This window comes from Lampris incognitus, chromosome 5 (genome assembly GCF_029633865.1).
Source record: "Lampris incognitus isolate fLamInc1 chromosome 5, fLamInc1.hap2, whole genome shotgun sequence".
NCBI lineage: Eukaryota > Metazoa > Chordata > Actinopteri > Lampriformes > Lampridae > Lampris > Lampris incognitus.
In genome coordinates, this window is record NC_079215.1 from 45,694,765 (window position 1) to 45,713,614 (window position 18,850).

Below are 18,850 nucleotides of genomic sequence, written 5' to 3' on the forward strand. Positions count from 1 at the left end.
TCTGACTCATGGTCATGATGTACTGTCTAGTACAGTCCTCGCTTTGAGACATTCGGGCTGGTTCCTCTTCACAATTAAAAGACATTCCCAAAGGAGACCTCAAGATGGGTTGGGCTCGCAAGTTCAGGAGTAGGTCTAAGTGCTACTCCCACAGGGTGTATGCATAGGAGGGGGAGTGTGGCACAAATGAAGGAAAGACTTAACGAATAGATAGATAAATGAATAAATAAAAATCGTTCGGTGAAGATGTCTTCACTTCCCCCCCCTTTTTTTCTCCGCAATTGTACCCAGCCAATTACCCCACTCTTCCGAGCCGTCTCGGATGCTGCTCCACCCCCTCTGCCAATCCGGGGAGGGCTGCAGATTACCACATGCCTCCTCCCATACATGTGGATTCGCCAGCCGCTTCTTTTCACCTGACAGTGAGGAGTTTTGCCACGGGGACATAGCACGTGGGAGGATCACGCTATCCCCCCAGTTCCCCCTCCCCCTCGAACAGGCGCCCCGACCGACCAGAGGAGGCGCTAGTGCAGCGACCAGCACACATACCCACATCATGGCTTCCCACCCGTAGACACGGACAATTGTGACTGTAGGGACGCCCGACCAAGCCAGGGGTAATACGGGGGATTCGAACCGGCGATCCCTGTGTTGGTAGGCAACGGAGTAGACTGCTACCCTACCTGGATGCCCAAGATGTCCTGACTTGTACTGTGCTGCTGCACGTCGTATTAGCAAACAGTGAGTGGCATTACAGTTTTTTATACATGTGTTTGTATGAGTGTGCATGGATGTTGACAGATGCTGAATCGGTCTAACACATTATCACACTTCTTTTCAAATGCTACTTACCTATAAACAACCCACCGTCTTAAACCGAAGCTATTGCCAAAAAGATGCAAGGAAGTTTATTTCAAAACCCATACTGTGAACTGATATGGTTTGTATGGATAAGGATATTATGACAAGATCCATGATGGGATTTTGATGAAATTCAAAATTCAAACGGCAAGTGATCGTCTCCCATGGAGAGTGATAGAACTCATATATTTAGATTATGTGTTTATATTCATGGATACACCGCGTTAACCAAACAAGTACTTACGCCTTCCTTCCTAATATCCTATTGCGCCTCCTTTTGCCTGTAAACAGCTTTTATCTGTCAAGCAGTGGACCCAACAAGACTGTGAAATCCCTTCAGAGCTTCCAGCAGTGGAGTTGTGCTAGAAATTGCTGTTTCATTCAAAACGTGTTTGATTTGGTTGGGAGCGTGTGACGAGGCAGGCCACAGCATTTAGTTAAATTTTTTGTCATGTTCATGGACCCCCTTTCCTGGACAATTTCAGCTCTGCGACATGGGGCAGGATCCTGCAGAGAGAAATCCATTCAAAGACGGATGCAGCTTTGCCATAAAGGGATGAACTTGCCTGGCAACCTTTTTTAGAAATTCTGTGGCTTTTAAACATTGCAGCTTTTTCTACAGAGGGTCGAACCCCTGTGCTAAGAACACCCACACCATATTGTCACACCACCAGCAGCCTTAAATGTCAACATGTATAATGATAAATACACAGATACATGCTTTCGTCTAGTCACTAAATCATGGTTTTTCTCCGTACGCTGGTCTTCCCATCAAAATTATAGAGCTGAAATAGCTAAAACCAGACTCTGGTCTTATTCTGGTCATGATTTTGTATATTATTCATGATGCATGTTGACATTTCAGGCTGCTTAACAATGTTTTTCCCAGTCCTCCAGTGTCTAATGGCTTCATGGTCCAATGTTAACAGGCCGCCTGTTAAATCCCTGTTCCTGCTATTTCATGCTGATGAGCAGCAGACTAGCGTGCTGAGAAAACAGTGCAGTTGATTAACTGTAAACTCTGTTTCTCTGCGAATCGCGTGCTATGGTCCTTTGACCTTTTCCATCAATGAGCCATTTTTAATTCTGGCATGCAATTGGCTGGATGTCCTTTGGGTGGTGAATTACAGCACATACACACAAGACACTTCCTCGGATGGAAAACACACAAGCATTGCAGCTCTTTACACACCTAAACCAGCATACCAGACCTGCTATTACACCTATAAATAAGCAGTGTAGTGGTCGTTGTGGAGGTGGGCATACTGTGACCTCGATGCGTATACTGTCCTATATAATATTTCAATGGCTTTTTGGCCAAGAGGCGATTATGCTGTAAATTGACAGAAAAAAAAGGAGGTGGGTATACTCTGTATACACGGGAATACCCTCCACTACACCACAGTAAATAAGACATCCACTTGTACATGCACAAAACATTCCTCAGTTGTATTAAGCCTGAAAAACACCTTTTCCAACTTTTTCATCCTCTTGTCATTCCTTTTATCTGCAGTGATTAGAGTTAACAAGATATCAGCCGGATTCAATTGATACAACATGAATAGATGTGAATTTATATCCATGAATATATATGAATACTGTGCATTAATGTAGTGACAATTACTTTACATTGTGTCACACAATATTACTGCAAATCCTCCACCCTGCACTCTGTGGAACAGGGTTATCTTGTCGGCTATTCTGTGTGTTGCCACACGGCATAATGATTTAAATAAAGCCTCTACATTTCCTGAATGACCTATAAAGCATTTAGAACGGCGGTCGGTGTTTGTACAGGCAACTTCACAGTACTAGAGAAACCTGTGTTCTCGTCCTTTTCTCCTTCTGTTGTATATCACGCTGAGTAATATAAACCCATTTCTCCCTTTTTCGTCTTACTTTGAAGCAGCATAACATGTGCTCAATCAAAGTAGAGGAGAAATAGTAATGAGCATCTCATAATTTGCATGTCCACCCTGCCGACGATACAGGTGCCGGTTTATCTATAGTTGCTTATTGCTTATTTCAATTCAGGATCACGTGGGGCTGCATGCTATCCCAGTGGGCATTATGCAGAATAGGAGGCACCTCGGTGGGGTCACCGGTCCATTGCAGGACCCAACCATGCACACACAGTGTGCACCATTCACACCTATGGGCAAACTAAAGAATCCAGTTCACCTTACATGCGTGTCCTTGGACAGCAGGGAGAAACTAGAGTAACCGGAGGAAAGCCACGCAAACGCAGTGAGAACATGCAAACGCCTCACAGATGGGATGGAATTGAACCCGGAACCCTCTTACTGTGAGGCGAACAGCGCTATGCCACGCCCCCAAGTGCCTCACCCCCACCCCCACCCCACAAGAAGAATTTGGTTGCAAGTTCTTGGTTTCTGTTTTTGCCTCTCTTTTTTTCAGCTGTTACTCTCAAAATGTTGACAGAGGGAGACACAGAGGGAGGGTAATAAAACAGGTGAGTGAAAGAGAGATGGCCGGGTCGAAAAAAAAAGAAGGGAAAAACAAGACAACGAAGTAGCTAAGTATGACAGCAGCTCTTGGGCCAGCACAGGTGGTGAGAGAGAGAGGTGGGCTGTTGGCATCACTGTCTGTGCAGGAGCTCTGAAATTACATTGTTCCAACAGAGCAAACATGGACACACACAAACACATACACACAGACACACACACACACACACACACACACACACACACACACACACACACACACACACATGCATGCACACACACACAATCATACACACACAAACATGCACTCAGGCTCACACACATTTGTGCATCCCAATTCAGATATAATGCATGGATGTCCTCTGCGTTTCATCATCAAAGCGCTATCAGGCTGTGCAGGGTTTGAAGGGGAGAATATGAACCGGATAAAACAAATCGTTTGATGTGTGAAAGACAGACACTCCAGCTCCAAAGTACTTAAGCTTCTCCTCCCAATGGACGGAAAGAGGGGGGGGGGGGAGGTGGGGAGAAGAGGGAAGAAGACGAATGAGCAACGTTCCCGTCCCCCCCCCCCCGCCCGCCCCCTCTAACCCTCCTCCGTTCACCCGAGTTTCCAAATTGTTGCGTCATTGTTTACGCAAGGTCCCAGTGTCAGCGTGAGTGATGTCATGTCAATTAAATAAATTAAGTCAATATTGATGGAGATTTCAAGGGTGGTGTGCAAGCATGTTTGCGTACGCCTGACTGAGGGAGAGAGAGAGAGACTCAGAAAAAAGAGAGTATTAGCATAGGGGCGAGTGAGCGCTGGTGTGTCTGAAAGCATGTGGGTGTGTGTGAAGCTCTTGATACGAAGATGCCGACATGAAATACTTCTATTTATGCCTTTGTCTGGCATGGCTTTTGGTAGCATATCAACATCATGAAACATGGCCCCCTCTTTTCTTTTCACTAGATTTCTTCTTTTTTTTTCCTCCCCTTCCGTTCAGTGTTCGTGTTATCTCCGCTCATTGTTAATGGGTTCGATATGCTGTGAAATAGACCCGTAAACGGCAAATCATTCTCGAGACATGGATTTTCCTGGTCGTTGTTCACTACCATGTGAAGCAAGACAGATGGCGGACCCCAGTTTTCTTTGTACTCGTTAAAATATTCACCAAGCCGCTATTAATTCTTTGATTGTCTAAGCCCGACAAAGGCCTTTTAACTCTGGTTAATTTGCCCTTACAGAGGAGGGAGGGACTGAATGAGCTATGCCCGTTAAAACTGGCTGTTCCCCCGAAGAAGAAAGATGCCCTTTTTGCTCCCGCGTCAAGAAACTGGGCACACCTGATCCTCCTGACACGGCACGCCTTTAACGAGCGTCGCTTTCTGAAGACGTTCAGATGCAAAAACAAAAGCGGAGCTGTACCTATCTTCATAAGGTGGCTGCAGAGAAGAGTGCAAGCGCTTCCCGCTAAAGCCAAACCCAAAAATGAAACCAGAACCAGATTTATACCTCATCTGATTTATTCTCTCTCGGGCCGCTGCAGTGATTTGCAGGAATTTGGAGGATGTGATAACATTCAGCAGATGCGCGGCCACCTGCCTCTTCCTCGGTGAAAAGCGACGCCGCAACACAACAAAAACACTGAAACAAACAGCGAACACAGAGGAGGGGAAAAAAGCCCAGCTAGCTGTCAAGTGCAGTAGCATTAAGATCAACACAAAGGCATAACAGATTGGATACGGGCTTCCACTTTGTAGAGTCGGTGTAAGTCACCCACAATGAAACCGTTTCTTTTCATTTTCTTCTAGTTTTTTTTTGTTGCTCTCACCAGCTTAGGCGCGCACACACACACACACACGCCAACAAAGAAAACATTGCACACATTAATTCAGCCATCGCCAGCCTGTGGTAGGTAAGTAGTAAAACCAGAGGCAACATACAGGATTAGAAACTTAATCAGGTATCCATGAAACAGATGGTCAAATGGAACGCTCATTTTTCTACCTCCATCACTTAATACACCCCCCTCCACCCCCCCTCCATCTCTCTCTCTCTCTCTCTCTCTGTCTCTCTTCCTCCCCGTCCCTCTCTGTCCAGTCTTGAGTAAAAGGGTATGGGGCAGAGGGAACTTATCTAGCCAATGCTGATGACCCAAGTCAGCTCATTTATCCTCTTCAGGAAGCAAGAGATTGATTGTACCTGTGCCATCGCTGTAATTATATTGTCATCACTTAATCAACATTATTGGATTCCTCAAGCGGTCGTCGTCCCCGAGGCTGGAGCCGGCAGCGAGAGAGAGAGAGAGAGAGAGAGAGAGAGAGAGAGAGAGAGAGAGAGAGAGAGAGAGAGAGAGAGAGAGAGAGAGAGAGAGAGAGGAACTATGATGAACCATGGCATCATTCGAGAGGCAGGTAATGAGAACAGAGAGACATAAAATGAACAGACTTGTAAAAAAAAAGAAAAAAAAAAGCTAAAGCAGCATGTAAGGGACAGGAACCAGGGGAGCGGTTCGGGGTGAAAGGATGAAGGGTCGGGTGGGGGAATAGCAACAAGGGCTGGAGTGATTATTCCCTCATGTGTGTGTTTCTGCCATGCCATTGGGAGGTAACAAATGGTCAGGGTGTCACTTGGAGGAGTGGTTTAATAATTCATTTGTCTACAGGGTTGGGTGGAAGGGGCTGCTTTGAAGAGTAGGGTACAGATGGTCATCAGAGAGACAGACCGAGAGAAGGAGATAGATAGATAGATAGATAGATAGATAGATAGATAGATAGATAGATAGATAGATAGATAGATAGATAGATAGAGAGAGAGAGAGAGAGAGAGCGAGAGAGAGAGACTCTCTCTTTTGCTGTGCCAACCTCTTTCTCTGTAAACTACACAACAAATAAAAGCTGGTACTTGCTCATCACATGGCTGGGTGAAAGCCTGGCGATGAGCAACCTGCTGATGAGCAGGTTGATGAAAAACGGACCAAACACACAGCCAGATACTCACACTGAGACGTGTAAAAACGTGCACTCACACCAAAAAAAAAAATCATGACTAGCAGAACCAAACAGCAGTCGTTCATTTCCAATGGGAAGCAGCCGGCACCATGGCAGCAGCGACCAGCATGACGCCAGTTTGAATATAAGCTGAGGTTAACTTTTTATGCACATTATCCATGACTTGCTGAAGCGGCAAACCAACTGTGGAGACGCTGTGACATCTCTGATGTAAACTCGATAACCGACCGGTCACACCCAATGTTTCTGTTTTCTGTAATTATTTTGCTTATTGATACATCTCTTTTTGGTAACCCTGTAATTTACAGGCCATTGATTGTGAAGAAATTGCTGAGAAATTACTTAGAAATGTGAAGAAACGACCCACCTGTCTTACCCTGTCTTACCCTGTAATCGGCTCGGTGTCGAGTATGACCGTCTTCCCTCTGGGTCCCTCTGGGTCCTTAGGTGGGTGTAGAGGCTGACCCTGGAGCCGCAGGCTAGGGGGACGCCTGTGCGTGACAGCTTTTTACGAGGACAGGCTGATATGCCTGCAGCCACCACACGGTTCTTGGCAGCACATTCTCACTCCCAACTCGTCACATGTGGACGGTTGCTGAGGACGACCTCTTTGTCACTGTTCAACGCTCTAGGTACCCCTATAACATCAACTTTCAACATGAAGGATAGTTGTAGACACACCAAAAATAAATAAATAAATAAATAAAATAAAATAAAAACAAAACAAAACAGAATACATTTGAGATTATCCTGACTGGTTTTTTATAGAAGTACAGAGTTTAAATCTATATTTTATTTGTGTATATTAATCACCATTTACTCACAGAAATACATGAAATGACCACGACCTGTTAACACTCGCATTATGTGGTTGTGGTACATAATGTGTTGTATTATAATTATGTGCCGGCACTAGGGACGATTTTTTTTGTTCACTAAAAACACTGATTTGTGTGTGATATAACTCATTTTGATGTAATGAGGTTAGGGTTACTGTTAGTTTTTTGTTTTTTTGGTGCCTATGAGTGATCTCAGTCCCTCCACATTGAAAGTTGATGTTAAAGGGGTACCTGGAGCATTGAACAGTGACGAAGAGGTCATCCTCAACAAGCGTCCATATGTGCTGAGTTGGGAGTGAGAATGAGCTCTTCTTGGCAGAGGGTGGCCAGAGTCCAATGACATGGAGAAGCAAGACGATTGTGGACCACCCTCTGTTGCAGCCTTAATCCACCTTCACTACTGTTGTGACCTGGAGACATTTTCCGCCAGTTCCGCCGTTGAGGTCTTTGTTGGATCAGACTTTGTCTGGAACCTCCCCCTTGACCTGTCCGCCTTGCGTGACCCTATCAGGAGCCAAGCTCCGGATGGCATCGCTCTTGGGATCACTGGCACATGCAAGCTTCTCCACCACAGCAAGGTGACCATCCAGAAGAAGACCCTGTATATGGGCTATACCACTCACTATAACAATTAATTCCAATATAATTACTAACCAACCCACTTTAATTTTACTCTATAATTACTCAATACTCCCCAACAATTCTACTACTCCAACTTTTCATTACATTGATTTTACTAATTTTACTTTATTGTTATTCCTTAGCAATTTCTTCACATTAATACATAATTTCTTACAATCTCATCACAATTACTACGTAAATAATGACCTGTAAATTATAGGGTTACCATATTTTTTCTTATTTTTAGGGTTCACAACTACAGCACCATATATATATATATATATATATATATATATTCTTTCAGTCACGGTGATGCTAGTTGTGCAGCTTGGGTCCAGGGCTGTTCTGGTGGCATCTGGACACTGCTTGGCATCCTCCTCATCATATTCTTCATATATTTTATAATACCATTATAATCTTGTTATCCTCTTTCAATGTTCCATCCATTCATCCATCCATCATCCAAACCGCTTTTCCTGTTCTCAGGGTCGCGGGGATGCTGGAGCCTATCCCAGCAGTCATTGGGCAGCAGGCAGGGAGACACACCAGATAGGCCACCAGGCCATCAAGTCAAGTCAAGTCAATTTTATTTGTATAGCCCAATATCACAAATTACAAATTTGCCTCAGTGGGCTTACCAACAACACGACATCCTGTCCTTAGACCTTCTCATCGGATGAGGAACAACTCCCTAAATAAAAACCTTTAACAGGGAGAAAACCTTAGGGAGAGCAACAGAGGGGGGATCTCTCTCCCAAGACGGACAACGTGCAATGGATGTTGTGCTTACACAATTTACACAATACAACACTGAAAGAGGATAAACAGAATTATAATGGACTTATAAAATGTATCAAGAATATGATGCGCAGGATGCCAAGCAGTGTCCAGATGCCATCACAGGGCAAATGTTGTGTTCTTTCAATGTTGTATTCTGTAAATTGTGTAAACACAACATCCATTGCACGTTGTCTATCTTGGGAGAGAGATCCCCCCCTCTGTTGCTCTCCCTGGGGTTTCTTCCTATTTTTTTAGGGAGCTGTTCCTTAACCGATGTGAGGGTCTAAGGACAGGATGTTATGTTGCTGTAAAGCCCCTTGAGGCAAATTTATAATTTGTGTTATTGGGCTATACAAATAAAATTGACTTGACTTGACAACACATAAAATTACATTGCACCATACAGACATACTGACATAATATTAAAAGTAACACCCCCTCCCCAAAAAAAAGCACAAGAAAAAAAAATTCCAACTGTTACCATGATAATATTGGTTCTACAATAATAACAAGGCTCAAAGCTAAGTGAACTCATGTCTTGTATGGAGGTCCACAATGGTGACCAAATATACTAGAACTGGTCTGACTTCTGATGTAAGTCATAGGTCAACTTCTCAAGAGGTCGCAGGGTGGAGACTGAAGTGAGCCACATCTTAACTATAGTTACCAGAGCAATAAAATACATTTCTTGGCTAAGTAGATAAGAGTAGACAACAGAAATTCAGAGTGTATTGAGACTCTATTGAGATTTGAGAGGGACAAATTCACACCCCCACCCACTCCAGCCCAACAACAACAGCCCCCATCACACCTCTTTCAATCCCTCTACCCCCCCCGCCTTTTTCTGTCTCATCTGCCTGCCTCATCACTCCCATCATTGCAATAGCTTGCATCCTCATGAAAGTCTCAAGCTCACATGCATCGCACAAGCTACTGGAGATGCTTAAGCTAGCCATCTTTCTAGTTTAATACACCTTACTGTCTTACCTTCACAGTTTCTGATTTAGGCTGTCTACGGATGAACGCCAACATTGGCGAGTTATTAACTTTTGCAGTTTACTAAAACTAACATTTGCCTTACCTAACATTAGCAGACTAATGTTAGCTAGCTGATAGTGCACCCTTTCATTTCCAATGTTGGCAAACTAGCTAGCGAGCTGCGCCTATGGCTTGGCATTTTATTACCAATATAAAATGTAATATACTATCTAATGTTAGCTAACACTGGTGCTCAGTCATCAGCAGTGAGACAATGGAGGATTAGTTATCGTAGAGATATGTTTCGACATCAATATAGAGTTTATTATTTCATTTTAATAGTCTTTTGTGTTGCTGTGATGGTTTCTTTAGTTCTTTTGCCTTTTTGATTTTAGCCTTTATGATAGGCTCCCCCATTGTTTTCACTCAGGAATGCAGGAGCTTTGCCTGGTTGAGGAATTAAAAAATATTAAAACCCATGTGTGCTAAAGGCTGATTTATTGTATTAGCTCAAATGTATGAGTACTTTATTGAACTCAAATTAGATTTCATTCCAAGAGTCAACATGAGCAAGAGGAGAGGAGATATCTGGCAATTTTTTTGTACTTAAAAAGAGTAAATTTAAATGTGTAAGAAATATTACTTAGAGATTATAATACAGCCTGTAGTTTCTGTGGTTTTCATGCAGGCTTAATACTGAGCAGGATAGTATGGGTGATGGTGAATTTTACATTTATGTGCTGTTATATTAAGGAATCAGAGGGAGGTCAGAATAATGGTCAGGAGGCAGGAGGTCAGGAGGACAGTGAGCAGGCAGGACCTAGTAGCAAAGAGGTGAATTACAAAGAAGACTGCACCTAAAGATGTATGTCATTATACCAGATATTTAGACAAATGGTATTTTCAGAAACTAATGGGATGCACAACAAGCATACCCTTCTGTTCTCTTTTAATATGCTAGGACTTTTAACAATGTGTTGGCTACTGATAGTAAAGAAAGTTCTAGTATAACATTGTGTAGGTCTGTGTTTGAGCAGAAATGATGGCCTACTGTTTGTTGTTTGTGTGTGTGTGTGTGTGTGTGTGTGTGTGTGTGTGTGTGTGTGTGTGTGTGTGTGTGTCTGACTTGCTGGCAGTTTTGCTCTAAAATACTTTATTGGAGACCCCTGACTACAAAAGGTATTGTGTAGCACTTGCCCCATGAACTGGTGCAATGTATTAAATGTACCCTCATCTAAAGACTGCAGACAAGCAAGATACTGTAAGGATTGCAAGACTTCAGTTCACTGAAACACATGCCTGTGCTGTACTGGATCCCCTTTATGCCCTGGAGACAAAGTTGACCCCCTCCCGATTGTAACTGTATAATTCACACTCAGACCAAATGCTAAAACAGCAGTGCGCCTTACACTAATTTGCTACACTGACTTTAACAACTTCTCTTCACATGCCAGGTATAATGAAGTCCTTCCCCTTTGCGGCTTGCATTTGATTATTCCGGGACAGTGGTATAGCCTAGTATGCTGTAGGGAGCCACGTTTGAGCCTCTGATTTAAAAGAAAATAACAAAAATTATATCGGCAATGATGAAGCCATCGCAGGGGACAGCTCCACTAATACCAGACTCTCGTTGAGATCTGAAGATTTCCTTCACCTGTCAGATGTCAGTGATCACAGGGACCGACCTCACCGCTTGTCATTTTCAGAGGCGATACTGGTTTTTGTTTCTACTGGTTGCCGCAGCAGAATAGCAGAAGCGATGGCAGATATGAGAAATCTCAGCGAATGTCGTTGTGTACTCATATAGAGACGCACGATCAAAGCAAAACAATGGGATAAAGAGAGCATGAGAGGGAAATGGACCGGAATAGTTTGGCCGATGCCAGACTGGTGAGTCAGGACAGTGAGGAGGAGGGAGGAGGTAGTGGCTTGCGTGTGCATGTTGTGTGTGTGTGTGTGTGTGTGTGTGTGTGTGTGTGTGTGTGTGTGTGTATGTGTGTGTGTGTGTGTGTGTGTGTGTACATGCATGCATACATACATGCTTGTGTGTGTGTGTGTGTGCGCGCACATGCATTGCAGGGGTCGGGGGTCAGGTTCGATGGGGGAAAGGGTGAGAAGGAGTGGAGTGGAAAGGAGAGGCCCCCAAACTGACCTGCCCCGGTCCAGATGGAGGGACAGACTCCAGACGACAGGCACCATTACCCCCTGGAGCACAGCAGCTAAAGAGAGGGCACCGTGGAGCAAAGGAGGTGTTGAGGGGTCAGATGAGAGGAGATGGAGAGGTGGATGGAGGGGAAAAGACAAGAGGATCAATGTAAAAGTGATGATGGAGGAGTCAGACAGACACAACACACCACACATCCATGTAATAAAGTTTGATATTATCCCTATATGACGTGGTTGTGTATGACTATGAGTGAATTTGGTGTACACAATTAAATCTTGCCTTTTTTAAATGTGAGTAGGAGGAGACAGCAAAAAAAAAACATAAACAAAACTGGTTAATTTAACTTAAAAGTTGCAAGCAGTTCATAGAATGAGGAAAAATGGTGCAACGCATTGTGAGGGTGACCCGCTGAGGGCTGAATGCTGAGTTGTTAAATTTCTTGTTGTGCCTAAAATTATTAAATGCTATCATAATTTCATTTTTTTCTCGTTTTGAAGTCTCGCTGAGCACACTTAAACGGTAGAACCCTGCTATTAGTTTCCTCTCTCTCTCTCTCTCTCTCTCTCTCTCTCTCTCTCTCTCTCTCTCTCTCTCTCTCTCTCTCTCTCTCTCTCAGCAGCTCCACGGAGATAGACCGGCTCACCGTGAGTGTGCAAATGAGTGAGTCAGTAAGTCGGCGAGTTCCCTCATAGCTCCATAAGTCACCCCACTTCTAATACGTCTTCTTGTGCATAGGGCACTGGTATGGCATGTACATCAGAACATCCATAAGCGTCCACAGTATCACGCAGAAAAGAAAAAAAATTCCTATGATAGTCTCATTCCTGCCCTTTGCCATTCATTGTCTTGCTCCTCGCTGTGCTTTGTCTCGTGTACCTCTGTTGCTCCTGGCATGTGATTGGCATTAAAAAGGAGTGCATGTCATACCTCTTTCTTTGTTCATGCACCAAATCCTCAATGGCTTGACTGGTAGAAGCAGACGGCAGCGATTCACTGACAAAGTGAAATCATAGGTGTGTTTGTTAGACGGGTAGGAGGAAGAGATTTCAGTGGCGTGGAATCAGGAGTGACAAACAGGAACGTGGGAGTCTGTAAAGAAGAGGTAAGGCAAATGATTAACAAATTACTATAGAGCAAAGAAAGGAGGATACAAAAAAAAGACTTGGATAAGAATGATTGCAAAATGAGCCAAATGAGAATTTGCAGGAGAATGGGAGACACAAAAATTAAAGGTAGATGCCTTATTCTATTTATTTATTTGTCTTTTCTTTTCTTTTTTTGGTTTTCCCCCTTTTTTCTCCCCAACTGCACTTGGCCGATTACTCTTTTTTTGGGGCAGCCTGGTTGCTACAGACCACCACATGCCTCCTCTGATACATGTGGAGTCGACAGCCCCTTCTTTTCACCTGACAGTGAGGAGTTTCACCGGGGGGGAGTAGCGCGTATGAGGATCAGGCTATTCCCCCCAGCCCCCCCCCCCTCTGAACAGACACCCAAACCGACCAAAGGAGGCGCTAGTGCAGCGACCAGGACACATACCCACATACGGCTTCCCACCCGCAGACACAGCCAATTGTGTCTGTAGGGACGCCCGACCAAGCCGGTGGTAACACGGGGATTTGAACCGAAGGTGGATGCTTTTAATGTGGCCGAATAAGGGGTGGCGTAGACGGAGGGGGGGAAAAAGCAAGAGGTGGTTAGAAGATGAGAGAGGGCTGGACTAGTGTATAAGATTGATTGGCGATTGCTCTTGGATTTTGTGGCACAGTGTTGGGAAGCAATAAAAGCAGAGCAGGGAGGGGCTGGAGGAGTATGAACTCCCCAATGCAAGGCATTTTTCCTACCGGCAGGCGAGACGACAGGAGTCTAACGAGTTCCCTCATAGCTGGGCTAGCTGCACCTGATGAATCACATTCTCACACACACACACACACACACACACACACACATACGCACGCACGCACGCACACACACACACACACACACACACAAATGCTAACATATGCACTGCGGCACTGACGTGGACATCTCGAGAGTAGTAATGAATTACACAGCTCTCAGCCTGAAACCTTGGTCCTGTACTTCATCACAGGATGCAGGCATAAATCATATTGCTCAGTGGATCAATTCCTCCATCTGTGTGACACACACAATCAAGTTATGTGACTTATTCCTCCATCACCTGAACCTTTTGTGTCCCCACTGCCAATCCCCGGAGAGACGCCTTCACACAATGCACCTCAGCAGCTAAACTTAAGTCTGGAAAATACAAATAAGTCCTGTTGAGGCTAAAAATGGCAAGATCTGCGGGAAGCCTTCAATTTTGGTGTTGTGTCATAAATTTAAAGGCAGAATTACTGACACTTAATGGTGTTTTTATTGCACATCACGCAACAGCCACGGGCCATCAAAGGTGTCCAGGCTCAACTACAGTAATACTTCAGTAAATAAAATCCCAAAGATATCCTCCCCAAAGCTCACATTCTGTCGTATTTCTTTCATTCGGTATTCCCTTATCACACACACTCACACACACACACACACACACACACACACACATACACACATACACACACTATATCTTTGAATCCATGCATGCATTCCCAAGAGAAACATTCTCACAAGGGATATCAATAACTGGACTTGGCATAAGCAATACCATTAAAGCCGAGGAGAATTAGAACAATACTTTAACCTTTTTTCTTTCTTTCTTTTTTTAGAATTCCATTTTTGTGGTATCATTTTAACGTCAGAGTTGTGGATGTGGCTTTTGGAGCCAAACTTGGGGCTAATATTCATCCAAGGTCTTTCATCAAAAGTTGCAACAGATGGCAGCTAGACTAGTTGTGTAAGAGACATTACAGTTTTGCCACACTGTTCTGTGTAGTATGGCATTAGATACCTATAATTCATTGTTCATAAATGTCTAAAGAAGAGAAGTGTAATTAAAACCAGGTTAAGAAAGTGAAAGTGCTAACCATGAATTTGCTCCACCCATGCACTAAACCAGCTTATTCTATTCAATGTCACAACGATTTAGCACAGGTGTGGAGGAAATACACAATTAAGAATCTATTCATTGGAGCTGGGTTTTCCACCTCTGCCAAAAAGTTGCACCATTTGAAAAAAACAAAAACAAAAAACAAAACAAAACAAAAATAATCGTAGTTGTATGAAGTCGTCTGGAAATATAAATCGATCAAACGTATTTTATATAGTACATTTCATACATTAAAATGTAATGCAGTACACTTCACATTAACTGAAATTGCACATATAAAAATGTCATGATAAAAAAGAAAGGGCGTAAATGAGTAAAGTAAAAATGTAACCTTAATAAAATACAGCGAAGAAGCTATAACAGAATACAGAAATAAATCATATGATTTAAAATACATTTAATAAATGAAAAGAAAGCAGATTAAGAGATAATAGATAAAAGCAGTAGGGGTCCTCCCAGGTGAACGCATGATTAAAAAGATGTGCTTTGAGCAAATGCCTAGAGGTTCTTGTTAAAATGGATGTGAGGACCCTGCCAGGAACATAATTATACATTATATCATTAATATAGTCAGGCACAAGTCCATCTGTAGATTTGTAAATAAGTATAAGAATCTTAAAAATCTATTCTTGCACAAATCGGCAGCCAGTGAAGAGATTTCAGACTCAGAGTGGTGTGACGTTTTTTCTTTGTTTCTGCTAATACCCTAGTTAATACTAATTTGTAATTGTCCTCAAGATTTCTTAGGTCTGGAGAAATACTAAAATGAAATAATAATTCCAACACATATTTAATCCAACATATTAACATTTTGAGTAAACAGAATTAGAGCACAGTCGCTTGCTTTTTTTTTTATAACCAATAACTAAAACGTCTGTTTTGTGTAATCCATGTATTTTTATCTGGTATACAATTTGTAAGGGTTACTAGCAGGCTAAGATTCTTAGGTTTAACAGCTAAAATAAAGTTTTGTGTCATCTGCATAACGATATAAATCTATCTAATATTTGCAGATAATGGACTAGGTAGAAGAAGCAGTTCCAAAATTGAACCCTGTGGCACTCCAGACTAAACTGTCATTTCTCTAATAAGAGTTTTTTTACTGAGAGGAATGACTCAGGTAGAACCAAAAACAATCCAATGCTAAACCAGAGAGGCCCACCAATTTTTTTTTTTAATTTTATAATCTATATAAAAATAATGTGATCTATGGCATCAAACGTCCCTCTCTAAGATTAAAAAATACAAGAACTTTTTATTTTTTCACAGTTAATTATATCATTTGGAGCTTTTACCCAAACAGTTTTAGTGCTGTGCATCAGTCTGAAACCAGATTGGATTTTCTAAAATAATACTTTTGCAATGTAAGTAATCTGTTAACTATATGTAGAAAATCTATTCAAGAATTTTACTCAGCAATGGTAGATTTGACCTTGGTCTATAATTTGTAAGATTTGATTGCAACCAGAATGTTTTTGCATTTTCGTTGTTCTTTTCTGTTTTTCAGTGGTAAAAAAGTATTATAACGTGCATGGATAAGTAGACACGTTGGTCCTTGACTAACGGGTTGGACCCTTTAGTCAACTGGTTAACGTTGTCGCTTGCGGAGTGGGAAACACGGGTTCGCGTCCCGGCTGTGGCGACGGTCTCCCAGACCACCCCCCCGAATTCGCTACAATATACTATATATGCCCCCCCCCATTTTCTTCTCCAACTGTACCTGGCCAATTACCCCACTCGTCCTGGGGTTTGCTACACCCCCTCTGCTGAGCCAGGGTGGGCTGCAGACTACACTATGCTTCCTCCTATACATGTGAGTCGCCAGCCGCTTCTTTTCACCTGACATTAAGGAGTTTCACCAGGGGGACATAGAACATGGGAGGAACATGCTATTCCCCCAAGCTCCCCCTCCACACCAAACAGGGGCCCCGACCAACCAGAGAAGGCGCTAGTGCAGCAACCAGGACACATACCCACATCCGGCTTCCCACCCATGGACACGGCCAATTGTGTCTGTAGGGACGCCGACCAAGCTGTAGGTAACATGGGGATTCGAACTGGTGATCCCCATGTTGGTAGGGAATGGAATAGACCACTACACCACCCACTACACACCCATTAATGCACATTTGATAACAATTTCACACATTTGTGTGATCAACCGATTGGTATGGAGGATTTTATTTCCTCTTTGCCTAGCTAATCTGAGAGCAGTGTGGTCTAATCATGATGAATCAGAAGTCAAGCTGTCCCAATGAATGATAGTTATGAGCCTTTCACGTATTTTGAGTTTTTCAAGTTTCTGTTATATCTGGTACACGAGTCCACATGACTCTTGACTCCACATGACTCTTGACTCATACAATTTATTCACTAGTCCCATGAAGGAGTGATTTATTTCAGCACATTTCCTTTTATATTGTCAGACTGGTTATTCATTGACGACTTTCCTAAATGTTGTGCAGTTATACTCATATTCATAACAAAACAGTGTAAAGCTTATGCCATCGCAAGACATTAATTGCACTTTGACTACTTTGTGCTATTGGACTTAACAAAATTTGAGAAAGGTTTGGCATTTGCCCTTTGAAATTAAAATTTTAAGCCTACCCAAAGAGCCAAGAGTTAAATTGTAGATATAATTTGCCTCAAAAAATGTCAGGCTATAAAATTGACAAGGTTTTTTTATGCCTGCAGCTTTCAATGGCTGAACTTGGATTTAATGAATGGTACATTCAGGGCAGAGTGAATGTTTATGAACCGGTTCTGATTTTTTTCTGCAGAGGACAAAGAATCTTTTCAGAGAGTTTCATGTGCTGCAATAACCTCCTGATTTTGTGTCATACTTTAGATACAGATTTCATACAACCAATACAGAGATGTTTTGTCATTCCTGTGGACATCCAGGTTCTTTCAGTACTTGGATTTTTGGCTGCTGGCACATTAGAGAGGGAGATCAGTGATCGTTCTGGTGTATTGCAGCTGTCTAAAAGCTATGCTATCTTATGTGCTAAATGCCAGCAATAGACTTTTCTCTGTGTATTGTCAATCACAGTCTGCATCAGCACTGACAATCATGTCATTATGGCAATGCATTATGAACTAAACTCCTTTTAAAAAAACTAATCTGGACAATGAACATATAAATAATATTAAGAATGGCAATTGTGAAGTTATTGCTTAGCTTTTCTAAAAATCATACATTAAAGAGCCCATATAAGGCTTTTGGGGTTTTCCCCTTTCATTATTGTGTTATATTGCATGGAGGTGCAATAAAATGTCTGCAGAGCTACAAAGCCCAAAGTTCATGCCAAAGGGAGTCATTCTGTCCGACAGAAAACACTGCTCCAAAATTGCCTGAAATGCCTTGTTTTGCAGTCCAGCTTTTTCTTCTGTTACTTATCTATATCACTATGTAACACAATTTCATAATGCCTGCCTATTGGCTAGTTTGGCCCACCCTCAATCAAATCTAGGTAGAGCGGAAGCCAGGAAGAGTTTGGTTAGTATCGCCATATCAAGAAGACACCGTTTTCCTCTGTGCGAAGGTAAATTACCTTTGTATGGATTTCCAAAGGAAGACAAAAAGACGAGTCAGTGGTTAAAATTCCTTTTCCCCCACGATTCCTCAGCAGTACAACCACAACTTATACTGTTCTCTTCTCTCATGTCTTTTCTCTTTCTCTCTCTGAATGATGTCTTCTCTTTTCCTGTGTGTGAACGCTGTCATGTGAGTCTCCCTTGTGTGCACGTGCAGTTTGTCCTTCTTCACGGGTCTCCATGGTGATGGTGGTCACCACCTGGACACTGCTTGGCATCCCCCTCATCATATTTTCGTTTTGTACATCTTATACATCCATATAATTTTGTTTTAATGTTATATCCTTTTCTCACTAAGATGTGTGACTATTTTTTTTTACATGGTGATGCTGGTCAGGTGGCTCAGGTCCTGGGCTGTTCCAGTGGCATCTGCACACTGCTTCGCATCCTCCTCATCATATTCTTCATATATTTTATATTTCAATTATAATCATGTTATCCTCTTTCAATGTTGTATTTTGTAAATTGTGTAAATGCAACATCCATTGCACATTGTCCGTCTTGGGAGAGAGGTCCCTCCTCTGTTGCTCTCCCTGAGGCTTCT

The 18,850-nt window shown here is 42.7% G+C and overlaps 1 long non-coding RNA gene across 1 annotated transcript in view; it reads right to left on the reverse strand.

Moving 5' to 3' along the window:
• Nucleotides 1-11,742, reverse strand: part of LOC130112233 (uncharacterized) — a 91,932-nt gene extending 80,190 nt beyond the window's left edge. Inside the window, exons 1-2 of the long non-coding RNA XR_008810217.1 lie at nt 11,691-11,742; nt 5,512-5,588 (exon numbers count right to left, since the gene is read on the reverse strand). This is a non-coding gene — a long non-coding RNA (uncharacterized LOC130112233). The remainder of the gene's footprint in view (nt 1-5,511; nt 5,589-11,690) is intronic.
• Between the last annotated feature and the right edge of the window lie 7,108 nt (nt 11,743-18,850).